At 35.7% G+C, this 15,104-nt stretch overlaps 1 long non-coding RNA gene across 1 annotated transcript; it reads right to left on the reverse strand.

The window, feature by feature from the left end:
* Positions 1-201: 201 nt before the first annotated feature.
* On the reverse strand, positions 202-10,829 carry LOC109144906. Its single transcript, XR_002045946.3, has 3 exons — positions 10,549-10,829; positions 570-645; positions 202-289 (listed from the first exon to the last, which is right to left on the reverse strand). It is a non-coding gene; the product is annotated as an uncharacterized LOC109144906 (long non-coding RNA).
* Positions 10,830-15,104: the final 4,275 nt, after the last annotated feature.

The raw sequence follows: 15,104 nt of genomic DNA on the forward strand, positions 1-15,104 counted from the left end.
CACTGGAATGGTCTACCCAGGGACGTGGTATAGTCACCATCCCTGGAGGTGTTCAAGAAATGACTGGACATGGCACTTAGTGCTATGGACCAGTTCCTAAGGTGGTGATCGGTGAAAGGCTGGACTTAATGACCCTAAAGGTCTTTTTCAACTTAAATGTTTCTGTGATTCTGTGAAGCACACAGCATCACTTATCTGTAAAGTGCAATATCCAGAGGAGGTCAGCAATACATTTACTCTGAGGGTCACAATCCCAGTGAATTATTATGATATTTTTATGTGATTTAAACTGTCAATAAAATAAAATAAAATAAAATTATTTGGTAAAAATAATAAATAGTTAATATTGATCAGTTATATAATTATTTAATCAGCTGTATCCTACATTTGGCTTCAAATGTTTCTGTTCTACAGTGAAACATTTACACTACTCTACCAAAGCATCACAGTGAAGAAACATAGTAAACAACAGCCAGTCACTTCACTTTTGGTTTTTGGACATTTTGCATAGCACCTAAAAGAAAAATTAGGACAGGAAAAAGAATGGAAAATATTAGTATTCAGCTTACCATTCTTCTGTGGTGGAAGAGCTCTTCCATTTTTTATTGATTCTGCTTCTTTGAAGGGAAGATCAAGCTGAAGAAGCTGTAATTGGAAGTGCCCCAGTTACAACTAGAATCTGTCAGAAGTTCATCTGCTAATCATTTTGCTTACTGCTGCAGCCCGCCTGTCTACAGCTTTCTCCCTTGGGAGCTCATTGCCTTTGTAGTCTGTAGGTTGTTGTCATTTACAGGTAATTTCCAGATTCAGTTCAAAGAGTGAGTTTAGGTTTAGCAAGTCTGAAATGGCACAAATCTAGCTACTGCAGAGATTAGCTGCAGGTATTTTCAGGTGTTCTTGTCATGCTTCCACTGAAATGACCAACAGTCAGCCAAGTCTTACAACCAAACAGAACCAAGAAGAGCTTATTTCATTGACTATTGGAGATTTGGTAGAAATTATTTATTCTGCAACTTCAATAAAAGCTCTCTTCCCTTATATATTGTTAGCACTCAACATAAAATTCAGATCTCAAGCTTCATTTCTGTATACATCAGTCCTTTTAAAAACCCAGACAAGTTTTCGCTCCATATGTATATGAAAAAGCCTTGTTGGAGACTCAAGGGCTCTCAGCTTTCAACTTCATCTAAAGCAAGAATATATAGTTGGCTTTGGCAGAAGCAAATATCAGATGACAGAAAATAATACCTTGGGAAGGAAGCAAGAGAACATCTCTCTATCAGTTTTAAAGTGAGAAGAAAACTAGTAAAATTATTGTTGACATATTAATGGAATTTTTTTTTATGATAATATCTTTATGGCTTAATTGCATTGTCAGTTTACTCTAGCTAATATACGTCTAAATATACATATATATACATATATATACATACACATACTCCCACACCCGCACCCACATATATATATATATATATATATATATATACACACATGGAAATCCATATGCACAGTGCTGTAATCTATTCTTTGTCACATGGGTCATGTGCTATACAAAGCAGAGTTTAATCTTCCCTCTTCCCTCCTCTGTATTAACCAAGCTCTCATTTCTTATTGTGTTTTCTACTTCTTTCTAAAGGATTAGATTTTTTTTATTGACGAGCCTGAAATTCAAGTCCTACTAGTTTTGCTTGTGTATCACTGAGTAGATTAATGTCTATATTTTTGTTAGCATATTTATGAAGTGTTGATTTTGATGCTCATTTCAGTGATTAATCATTTGGTGATCTAGATCTAAACAAACACACTCCTTGACTGTAAGAGCAAATTTTCTGTGTGACTCCCAACAACAAGAAAGAGTCAATCACATAAAACTACTGCTTATGTTTTCCAAAATAATCTGAAATACAAGAATCTTTCAACACACTGATTAGCAAAAGAGGTTATTCTGTAAGGGAGGAAAATAAATCACTGAAACTGATTGTTCAATGCAGAGCATCCTTTAAAAGCACAAATAGAATCTGAGCCAATACTAGCAGAGAGCATTCTAAGCTAAGATTATGCTGTTATCATATCATGCACTTGAGAGTCCTCTGGTAGAAAACTTTGAGAACAATTACTCACTGATTAATAGAGAGGATATTAATGTCTTTCAGAAGATGCAGTAAAAGTGTTCTTGAGTCTCAAGAATCTAAGTTTTCATTAAAAAATAAGCAGCTTCCAGTTATCCTCATTACAATGCGGAAGAGGTATAGGTAACAAACTGAAAAATTTCAGAACCACGGCTCAGGATGATAACATTAATATGGAAGGGCTTTCTTAGTTCTCTGAAGTGAAATTCTGCACAGATCTAGAAGATGTAACCCAGAAAATAGGAAATTTGAAGTAAGTATGTGGTTCTGGGAAAGTAGTTCATAAAAAAGATAGTAAATATACTTTGGATAGTAGTGAATAACAATAGGTGCTGAACATCTGTCAAGAGGATGGAACTAAGAGAGTTCAGGGAAAACACACCACCTTGAATAAGTTTTCTCTATGCAGGCAATCATTAACATTAAAATCTAAAAGAAAGCCAAAAATACTCCCCATAAAAAAACCCCAACCCTACAGCAGCATCAACAAAAAGGTAGAATATAACATTCTTAGGTGTGTTTTATTCCCAGCTGTGTTTAAATTGTATTTGTTCCTATGGCTTTTCCATGCCCGTACAAGTCATTCTCCGGCTGCATCCTTCTCCAATTATGTGTATGGTTTCCACACAAAAACCTGCAGCAGCAAGTGAAATTTGACCTTTTGTTCCATGCTCCCCTCAGACCCATGACACATGGGAGTTTGTTCCTAACCAAACTTGAAAACATGTCTCTGACTTAAAAATGAAACAAAACAACAGTGGAAAACAACCTCTTGCTTTTTAATTTAACACCGCCCCATAAACCACCACAATAATACTATCAAATCTTAATGTTGTAATTAATATTTCCATAAAGCCCAAAGGAAAAAAATATCAAGATTTGTTTTACATATATAACTTTCAATACTGACCTTTAGATAACAGAACTGACTATGTTGAGCATTTTCTTTTGATATAGCTGTCTTTGTTCTCTGGATGTTTTGCTGTTTAAGGTACAGATACTTCAAATCTCTTCTAAAGGGTAGGGTGCTGGTTTTGTAAACATTGAAGATAAGTTTAAATCATGCTAAAGGTAGCTTTTTAATTAGATGAACATGGGTCATTTCTGACCATGCCTAACTGTTGCTATAGCATGAATTCAGAAATCTATATATGAATGAAATGCTTCTCTCCTTTAGAAGTTATACCATGGGCATACCAAATAAAGTTTGGAGGAACTTGTTTCAGCAAAGTAAGTGAATTATTCATGAAGACACTTGATTGTCCTAGGAACATTTGGGATATGAGCATTTCATGGGACTACGTTGTTGGTATATCCAAACAATCCCACGTTTGTTTGGTTTTTGTTTGCCTGATTGACAGGTTGAGTTTATGACCTTGGGTGTCATTTTTGTTCATCATAATTCACAGAAGTGGCCTCAACCTACATCATTAATTTATTCAAAATAAGCTGAAACTTGGAATCAGTCATTTTGTGCAGCTAATCAGGACCCTCAGAGGAAGGAAAGGATGAGCTTGATTAAGATTGCAGATTGAATTTGAGACATTTTGCCTTCATTTCCTCCCTCTGTGACTCCTGGTATTTCTGTCACAACCTTCTGCAAAAATCTTGACTATGCAATATATTGCTCAGTCCTCTTTTCTTTGAAAGAACTGATATTATTCCATGTAGTTATATTGCAATTCTTTTGGGGAATAATTGCTACTTTCTTTTTTTGTGTGTGGACTCTAACACAATAGGATCTATGTGTAGTTGTTTTGTGTTTTGTTGCTTGGGTCTTCAAAAAAAATACAATACTAACAAGGTATCAATCATATTGCACACTTGCACATTTGTCATAGGCCAGATCTTGACTCAGCAATCTCTCATAGTTCATAGCTTATTTTATTTTACATAACTGAACTAAAATCTGCACCTGATTGCTCCTCACAGCTGGAGATTATTACTGTTCTCCCTGCTGTAAAAAGGCTGACATAAATACAAAGCTATCCTATGGGGAAAATTGCACTAAAATAGAAAAAAAAAAAAAAATCATAATTCCCCCCATTAAGAAAACCTTAAGGCATTGCTAAACTATGCAGATTTTGCGGGGTGTAATGTCAATAACCTTATCCCTATGTCCAAGGATGGACAAGGCACATCCACACTCAACTTGTTACCAGAGCCAGGAAGGGATGCCATGGGAGTGAGAGCAATTAGAGAAATTGAAGCTATTACATTCAGTATTTGAGGGAAGGCAATTTAATTTTGGAACCATCTCTCTGTTGGAGGTAACTGTTGCTGTAGGGAGCCCAGCTGCAGGAAAGAGGCTTGATACTGGATTGTGGCATACCCACTAAACTGAGCTTTTGTGTTTGCACTGACTGTGGCACAGGGAATGTGCTACTTCCGTAACAGCGCAGCTTACTCCTGGCAGATATTAAATAAACTGTGACTTCTGCCAGAGCTTGCTCCTGTGGAATTCAATTTAGACCCCATCATGAGTGTGAGCAGGTGATTTGGCTGACTCTTCCTGTGGCGATTAACTAGTTACATTACAGTGCCTGGATACTTCCAATGGGATCAATCAGGATATGTTAATTGCACCAAGATAATTTTAAAGTGGTGTAATGGGAAATTTGTTAACTTGGGAGAGATGTTATATTTTTAACAGTAAGGGGTATTGTTATTATTATTCTTTTGAACAGGTGGTCTAACAGCATGGAAGGAACCATGCCGCTGACAACAAGAGAAAAGAGAAGGATGCAGAGAAATGAACCAGCAGGAAGTTCAGAGTTTGTTTAGATAATTTGAAAAACTTATTAGTGGATGGCTCATCTGCACCAAGAAATACAGTATGCTCAAAATGAAGGGATTTCACCAGCAGGACTTTATATTGCTTTCTCAATTGCTTTTTTCTTTAGCTTCGGAATGCTTTAACAGAGGGAAAAACCTTGGATGGTGACTTTTATACAATATTATAAGTTGTAAAAGCTGTTCATTTGGGAGACAAAGAGGAAAAAAAATTAATGAAGATACTCAGGAACTGCTGGTGATGCTCTTTTTATGGCTGATCCTGTCTTCTTAAAACTGAGAACTCACAAAAGAAGAGAAAACACAATGTCAAAGGTAATTTTTTCATCTGATGCTGATCATTGTGAGTACTTAATTATCCAGAGAAAGGCAACCTTCATCCAGGGCCACCACAGCAACTCCCATTGCTAAAGGTAAAACAAGATTCAGGAAGAATGGGACATTGTTGAATGCAGCCTCTGATAGAAGTTGAAAATTGCTTATGGTAAGAAGTGGAGTAGAATAAATGAGAAAAGGAGCTTAAGAAGCAGAGAATCAGAAGATTTAGCAGATGAAATAGAGAGGAATTGCAAAATTAGTTCAGTATTGAAAAATATTAGATTGCAATAAACTGGGGCTTAGCAGTATGTTTGCTTCCATGGTGGAAGTAGCTGTGGGTTAGTCCCTGAGGGAATTGCAGTTCCCTCAAAGGACAGACAGAAGTGAATGTGTACTAGGGGTAACTTCTGGGCTAGTGTTATGACTGCTAGGGGAAGGACAACAGGGAATCTCTTCCAATCTCAGTCCCTTCTTTTCCTAGCTATAGCATAAAGGACAGGCTGTTTCCTCCTTGCTGTCTTGTAGAAAACTTATTCTCCAAGTTCTGGGAGTGTTTCTGACTGTAAACCCTGATTGGATATACCAGCTGCTTCCACTCAGCCTTGAATTGAGCGCTTTTAACTGTGGATTAGGAAAAAGCTTAAGATAAACTCTCTCCATTACATTTTTTTTATTAGCCAGCTCAGAGAGCCCTTTTTTCAGCAGGCTCATTATTGCAAATCCAGCGCTGAAGTGATCAACTCTCTCCATATGTGGTGTATTGAGTACCCCTGTTCCAGGATCATGGGTTCCACTTTGGGAGCAATGCACCTAGCAGTTAGCTGACACAAGGCAGGGTAATGTGGTGTCAAGTACTGGCACAACATTTCTTATGAGAGGAGAAACTAGTAGTTTTGAGATATGAAAGGAGTTGGATTGCTGCTGCTATTCAGTCTCCTGCTTCATGCCACAGTTGTGGACATGGGCTACTGCTCTGAAACATGTCTTTCTGCTAGTTCAGCCACTGAGCAAGCAATAAAGCAAAGAATCATGTGGCATGACAACAGACAGTTGAGTGTATGATTCACAGAATAAAATAAATAGCACAAATTTTAGAATATATTTGATAAATTCAGAAAGTAAATTAAAAAACAGAAAAAAGTTATTACCGTCTGACCTAATCTATTCATTTTTCACACTATCAAAATGAATAGTAACTTGATAACTGCACAGTAGGTATTATTAACACAAATAATAATTTTATGTAACCCTTAAGTCCATGCTAGATCATAAGCATTTCCAGAGACTTGTTTTAAATGCAGGATAATATATACCTTTCAATAACTAGTTTACTTACATTTCTATTATTGCTTATAGTCTAGGTTGGCTATTCTAGTTGTAGGGGTGCAGCACAATATGATGCAGTAATGTGACAGTATGCAAAGTAATTGGGAAGAATAAGTTTGTTTTTTTACACTATTTGCCTTTAGAGGGATGAGTAGGGCAGAGTAAAGGAGGAGATACAGAGTGGGCTGGACCCAAGCAAGCGACAAATATGTGCTGCATTATGAATGCAATATGAATGGCAGAGCTGGTCATTAATCACTGGAAATAGGGAGGGACATTTCAAATAGGGGATTTTTATTTAATATGTTTATTCAACTTTTAGAATATTTATCTTACAAGGAGGTAGTCACAATTGAGACTAATAAGTCTCATTTATAAAAAACATACAGTGAAATGTCTTTTGACAAGATTATAGAACTGTCCTGTAAAGCATCATTTAATAATAAAAAAAAAATTAGAGATTGTTATGACAACCTTAAAAACATGCAGTGATTAAGTGGGGTCATAAAAAAAGTGAAAACAGATCAGAATTTATGAATAAATCAATGGTCTCATCTGTACTGTTGTCTTTATTTATTGGTGTTAATATGTTTGGGATGTTTACTGTAACACAATATATTTCATACTTCGTGGAGATCTATGAAAGCTATTCCTCCCCTTATCACTTTTGCAATTTATTCTGAAGAACTACCAATTCTAAGATAAGTGAGATTCTTTCCATACCAGAATGAAGGTTCTGTTTTTTGAAATCATTAAATGCCCATTGAGATACATTTTGGGCATTTATAATTATCTGTTATTTTATCTCTAGGGACCCAGGTCCTACCTCTGTGGTAAATCCTGGCATTCACTCCACGCTGGTGAGTGACTGAACTCCTCCTTCAGCATTGTGTGGCAGCACCTTACAACCTGGGAAGCACTGCTTCCCTAATATTTTATCCGAGATAATTATATTAAACATTGTGCCAGAATCTTAAGCATAAAGGTGGTTTAGCCTGGAGAAAAGGAGGCTAAGAGAAGGCTTTGTTGCTCTCTACAGCTCTCTGAAAGGAGGTTGTGGCCAAGTGAAGATCAGTCTCTTTGCTCAGTCAGCTTACAACAGGACAAGAGGAGAAGGCCTCAAGCTCTGCCAGGGGAGATTCGGGTTAGTAATCAGGAAGAATTTCTTCATTGAAAGGATGGTTAAGCATTGGAATGGACTGCCTAGGGAGGTGGTGGATCCGCTGTCCCTGGAATTGTTCAAGAAATGACTGGACATGGCACTTAGTGCTATGGACATGGAATTTAGCGCTATGGTTTAGTTGACAAGGTGGTGTTTGGTCAAAGGTTGGATTCAATGATCTTGCAGGTCTTTTCTAACCTTGATGATTCTATGATTCTCTTCTATTCTGTAATTCTATGAAATATCTGGTTTATTTGATCCTTCATACGCATTAGTCTGATGAAATGTAAAATGGTACATAACAACAAAAAATCCCTATCTAGAAGGGCACAGCAGTGAATGACCTTATCAAATGTGTAGAAATTCACCTTATCAAACATGTTAAGCATTCTTCCATTATTCTGGGAGGCTCTTCTGTCTTAGTTGTTGTAGTAATTTAACATTCAATTTTGCTATGGTGTTGTAGTGGTCACTATCATGACCTATGAGGGTTCCCTGACTGGCAGGTATACGAAGATGGAGACTGGGATTCACAGGATTCCACAATACACAATATCACAGATGTTTCTGAGAATGTCTTCATTACAAGTTACTACAAAGCTATTGTTATTAAAACCAAATGCTTAGTATATACATACACACAAGTCTCTGCAAAATTTCTACTAGGAGAGCAGTTAAATTTATATATGTATGTATGCATATATATTACTAGAGTAAAGCAGTTACTGAGTTCCAGCTATGGGAGCAAATACATGCTTATGAACATTTGCCTGTGTGTGTGCCCCATAAATGTATCATACAAGCTGTTACTGCTACAGCAATCACCAAGTTGTTCCAATCATTGAAGAAAAAATTGTCACTTTAGTGGTTATCCATGTCCTGGTGTCATGGAGTGCGGAGTCAGGCAGGCACCCCCATCAAGACTGGTCTGTCTAGGAGACCTTGTGCAGGTTAAGCACTGGAAAAATGTGCAGAGAAGCTCTCTTTGAGTAGGCAGCAATTTACTTTTTGTACTTTTTACTGTAGATACATAAGAGGGTGCACATTGTCAGTTACTGGAATAATGATTGCTGATTCCTGTTTTCCTGGGAGATCAGTTCATTATCACAGTTTCTTTATCCTGGATCCATCAAGGTTTCTTTGTTCTGCCAGCTACTCCCCATCACACAGAGTTTTTGGATGAGCTTATCAGAGATGTCTTGGGACTCCAGCTAAAGATATATCCCTTTCTGTCAGTGTGTTTACCAGGTCACTGTTGTGGTGGCTTCTATGAGGTGTATGATGCTTAAATTCTTAAGCATCAATTTTATTCTTACTTCAGTGAGAAATTTAATTGGTCATAATTTTTAACAAATGTGAAAGTAGTAAAAGAGTGTGCCTGACACCTTAGAAATATAACTGTGCACTCAGTCTAATGATGTTTTCTTTTCTATACTTCTTGCATCAAGACTCAAAAGACTTCTGTGTGTAGAAAACCAGAGAAAATTAAAAGAACATTTCTGGGTAAAAACCCCAGTTATTTGGTTTGGTTTGGTTTAATTTGGATTTGTTTTGTATAGAAAGATATAAAACAAGCGGTTGGTTTTTTGTCTGAATTATAAAAGTACTTGATTTTTTTTCACTGTGGCATGAAATTAATTCTAACTGCTTTCATACCCTTTCTAATTCTAACTGCTTTCATACTCTTTTTGGAGACTGGAAGTCAGAGAGATGTTAAGTGAGTGTCCAAGGGCATTGAAATCACCCTATAAACTTTAATTTTCTGGGCATTTGGTCATCATCCTCTTTTTATTCTCCCTTCCTCCCCCTAATCTGTGTGTCGTGCAATATTCACGGCAGTGAATCAGAAAAGATTTGCAAAAAATAAAGGGTTTTGTTATTTTTTTAAAAATGTTTTAGGTCAGTGTTCAGTGAAACGTTTATTATTATATTTACCAGGTGTACTGCAGGGGCCAATAAGGTACCATAGCAGCATACCAGCATTTTCTAAAAAGTAAAACCAGCACAAATTTTGGAGCATTTTAGTGAGCTGTTGTAACTCCAGTCTGTTGTAGCTGTACTTGCTTTCTCTTCCATCCTGCAGGGCCATCCATATTTTCTTGTTCAACTCACTAGCCATGTAATGTTCTGAAGACCAATGTTGGGGAAAGCTCTCCTTCAGTGCTGAGGACTCTATTTATTTGCAGTTATGAAGGAATCATTGTGAAGCAGCAGGGAAAGAAGGATGGATAAAATAAAGATTTGTCCAGTAACTGCAAAAGTGATTACCATCTAATTCTTCATAACATTGTGTGTTTTCGGTCCTACTCTCTTTCAATGAGGGTATTGGGTGGGGGATCTCTCATTATTCAAAAAATATACATATCTCCTTATAACTAAGTGAAATACTGGAGTGAAAATATTTATAGAAAGGGAGTGAAGACATCCTAGTTTCAGTGCACATTAGGAAACTCCTTCAGCATTAAGGCAGAATAAAATGTTATATATAGATATATATTTATAGTCTCCAAGTGTCCTTATGGTGGGCTTTTACCAGAAGGAGAGGCAATTTCATCAAGGAGATGAAAGTCAGTAACAGATATTAATCCGATTTACCCCCCCTATATACAGTCTCCTTTGCTCTTTTGCCTTTCTAATCCACGCTGCCTTGGACACTGCATCTGTTCCCTGCCTTCATTGTCAGTGCCTAAAAACCAAGGTAGGAAATTCCAGTGCTTTAACATTGCTGAGAGTTTGTCTCCCAAAAGATACAGTCCTGGACACACAATGTTGCTGCCTAATGCTTCGGTCACCTGAGGAACAAAAATAAGGAGGAGATACCAAGTTTCCTGTGGTACTGAGATGAAAATGTCTAAGCCTTTCTTCAGCTCTTCATGGTGACATTGTGAGCTGGAACCTCAGCCAACCAACAGACATAAATATTCCTGGAAATGACAAGGAATGAATGTCAATTAACATGACAAAATCACATTGGAAATGCTTTTTGCTGTATCATGTACATTTTGTTCTTTCCTGCTAAGAATAAGAGTTATTGTAACCACAAGGCAATTCTTTCTTTGTCTCCAGAATGTCCTGATCAATATCTCTTTGTTGGTAGTATGTAGCAATCAGTACCATCCCTAATATAGAAGGGTAAAGAACCCTAAAGTAGCAAATTTTCTACAATGTAGAAGTAAAGGTATTGATTGCAGGTACTTGCTCTTTGGCCCAAATTGTGGCTGCAAAGTATCAAGTTAACATTTTTCCTCTGTTTTTCTCATCCCTGCTACATCTTCCTGCATGCATCCAAACATCACAAACAGAAAAAACAATAGAGCAACAAAGCTTTCCAGAAAGAACAATGGGAAGAGTGAAAAAGATCAGTCCTTTTCTGGTCTACATTATTTAGCAATTAAGTTGTAAGCTCCCTTCTCTTTTCTTTTAAAAAAGAGTTAAATATTTCATTATGTTTTGGATTATGGGAAAAAACCTACCAACCAACCAACAACAATAGAAAAACCCAAAACCCAACCCAGTATAAAACTAAAGGGAAAACAATTGAAGTGCTAAACAGAATAGATCAAAACCCTTCTCTTAATCCTATCCTGTCAATTATAGCCCTCAGAAGTGGGGGAAATCTGCTGACATTTTGAGATTTTTAAAATGGGGAGTATTAGAGGTTGCATGTAGGAACACACTAGTAACAAAAGTTTCAAACATGAGTCTGTATTTGGAAAAAATTTCACCAAATTCCAAGTTCAAAAATGTCTGCTTTACAAGTCCTGCTATACTTATGTTACAGCAACAGGTATTAAGATGATACAGGGATTGCTAATCATCAACTAGCTGAAGTGTCTGCAAGGGTTGAAATGCTCCATTCACATGGGATTCTAAAGGAATACCAGCAATATTCTGAAGAAAATAGTCAAGCTGCAGATTTATAGTGCTGGAATTGGACTATATGTCTTTTGTAAAACTGTGGCACAGCTAGCTAGATTGCAAAGCAAAGTCAGAAACAACATGACACACTACAGCAACCAAGTTCTCTCAATTCTTACAGGTTTTTCAGCAGACTATTTTTATTGATATATGCCTTCCTAAATTTTCCTTCTGTTGTCTTATAACTCATAGTCCTTGTAATGCTGTGAATATTAAGACGGAATGAAAACCAGAAATGGGAGAAACATAATTATAGGGAATAAATGTATATGAGTTAGAAAAAACATAAGATGGTTTATTGTACCAAAACCATAAAATAACCTATAAGCTATGCAAAAAAAAAATTCTGAATCTCTATCTAAAATTTCATTTAAATCCTGAAAGATTGCTTAAAAATGTGAAAAGGACTTTGGGGTAAATTCTAGGTAAATATATCTAGTTAAATTTCTGTAAATTTTCTTGCTTTTAAGTAAGAGTGACATTATCACAGTTGCTAACAATGTGAAGGGGATGAACATCTGGTCAACAAGGAGGGAAAATGAAAACTTTTGTGAAAACCCATTTTCATCAGCCAGCAATACTTTGCAGTATAGAAGGAAATTACAGTAGTGTTCTTTTATATGCCAATAATGGACAGTGCCCACAGAGATTTTTATATCCAGCAATTTCCAAAGAAAACAAACAAGAAAATTTTGGTTTATAAAACACTTAATCACTTTATCTGGTTTCTTCAGTGCATGAACAATTTAATGGAATTTAGGGTTTAAAATTGCACCAGTGAGAAACCACTTTAGAGTCCAGGGAAAAATGGCATTGTCACTATGTCACCAAAACAGATATGTTTTTTAAATTCTGTGTTTCAATTCAAACTAACTATTTGTGTTCATACAGGGTTATTTATCAAAGCTGAATCCTTCTGTACAGGAAAATTCTGTGCAGGCAGATTCTCTATCTCATTTGTATCACTTCCACTATCAGGAAACTTTCAGAATCTAGGCAAATAAATTTGAAATATCCTTACTATAAGCATTTGTAATAAACACTTTTTATTCTATTGAGAGTTATTGACACTTATCCCATGGAAAGATGAGTACACATTATTGATCTCAGCAGTCCAAGTTCAAATAAAATAAATTTTGTGTAATGGTTACAGTTTTTATATAATTTTAAAAGATTTTTATATGGATAATTTTTAGTATAACAATGAGACACACGAAATCTTTTGAATTTCTAAGATGTGACAGGTGTTGAAGGTGTGAAAAAATTGAAGGTGTTGGAAAATTTTCTCTGAATGCTCCTATCTCTCCAAATTCCCATGCATGTAATTTTATTTTTGGATTTTGTCCTGTATTTCTACATCTTGTTCTAAATTAAAAAAAAAAAAAAACAACAAACCAGACTGGATGTTTTGTTGCATATTTTCATAAATAATCAAAATGTGACCTCTGTTTTTCACTCGTTTTATTCCTTGACTTTGAAACTTTGCAAATAGTTTATGCCTCTTCATATCTTAGTAGTTTATATTTTTTACTGTTTGTTTTTAAGATTAGATCTTTGTTTTCTCCTAAGAAATTACTATTGTAAACCCCACCAAATAAATGAATCATGTATGATAACTTTTCTGTAGAAGCTTTACTGGCATTGGTCTGCTTTTTTATTATATTCTGTGGGGGCTTTTTTGTCAGTCATTTAGTGGATTGAATACCTACAGTGCCCTTTCGTTCAATTCCACATTTCTATAAAGGTACTTTGACAACTTTGGCTGTGAACCATTTTACCTCTGCTTTGCACAGAGGTTCTCTCTGAATTCCTTAGACTGTGGATCAGAAACCTGGCTTGCAAAATTTCATTAGTAGTGCAGGAAACTACTGTAATTCATCTAAGTCTAGTAAATCCAGTAGGAGTCAATTACTTAATTATACTTAAAAATGTCATCGATTGCTGTCCTGCATTGACAAGTTAAAGATTCTTTTATATTTTAAGCTTCAAGCCCATTTTTTGGATCAAGAGTTGAATGGAAATATCATGTCACAGCTAGACCTATATGGAAAACCTGGAAATCATATGAACAGAGTATTGTGGATCAATCTTAGCTCTAGGTTAAAGAAAGACCTTTTCAGAATTATCAATTTCAAATTTTGCAAAACCACTAAATGTACAATAAAGAGATGACATGCGAATGGTCTGTAATACTGTCAGCAGTGCAAAAAATTAACAGCATAATTCAGTGAGTTGCACTGTTGACTTATCCTCTTTTCATTAATACTTTTTTTATAAATCATAGGTTCTGACTTCTGCAAGTGTGCAGCATGGCTATTTGTGAATGGTTTTATTTGGTAAAAAATAGTAGCATACAAATGATGGCTGAACAAGATGTTGAACATCAAATTATTATAATGGAATCTATTTATAAAAGTAATTTTAATGTATTCTTCTGTGCTCTTTGCTTATGTTGCCTCTTTTATTTCCAGAGAGAACATGTATTTATAATCATATATTGTCAGTTGATTCAAGGTTAAAGACAATGTTGATTACCATAGAATGCTTGATTTTACACATCGAATGTGTATTACATGTATTGCTCTCTTTAAACGTCTTTCTAAAGCAATTGGTGATAAACAGTGATGGGGACTACTCTTTGTGACAAATCAGTATGCTTCTGTCTCCTTTGACATATTCAATAGCCCAATTGCCACTTTTTTTTTGTGTGTGTGAAATACCAGATGTTTCTGAAAATCTTTTGAAATGAATCAGTAATTTATTAAAGCTCCATTGTTTGAAATTTTGAATGAATTTTCAATACAAACAATGGAGAATTAGCTAAAGACCTCCCACTATTGTTAATAGGATTTTTACATGGAATGTTCTACTCCCATTTTAAAACTTTCCATTTTGCTCCGCTAAGTTCCTTGACTACTAAAATACATGGAGTGAAACAAATAACATCTAAAACAAGCATGGAAGAAAGTTTGAAGAGCATGAAGTATGCAAACATTTGTTCATAGTACCTAACAGGAAATAGGAATATCAGTCCTCATAAATCTGAATATATTTTGTCTCCGTAATATCTTTTTTTTTCCCTAGAGCAAGAGGGAAAGTATGGCTTTTATAAAGTGACAAAAAATAGGGGTTTATAATACATACTAAACAACTACTTTTTGTTACTACTGATGTTATGCCCTTCTGTGCAGCTTTGCCTATTTCCCCTATAAACCATCAGCCACACTTTTTCTATAATCTTTTGGAGTAAAACACAGAACATTTGCTAAAGAAATTACATTATATAAAAAGGTACTATCAGATGGAAGACGTCTGTTTTTAATTTACTTTGTGTTGACACAGATTTCTATCTGCTATCGGTTTTCCTTATCTGGCTGACGAAATAGAATTTGTGCAGTGGATACATAGAAAGCTCACTGAATGGCTATCTGTCATAGTCAGAAAAGGTGCTATCTGTC

Source organism: Corvus cornix, chromosome 3, assembly GCF_000738735.6.
Source record: "Corvus cornix cornix isolate S_Up_H32 chromosome 3, ASM73873v5, whole genome shotgun sequence".
Lineage (NCBI taxonomy): Eukaryota > Metazoa > Chordata > Aves > Passeriformes > Corvidae > Corvus > Corvus cornix.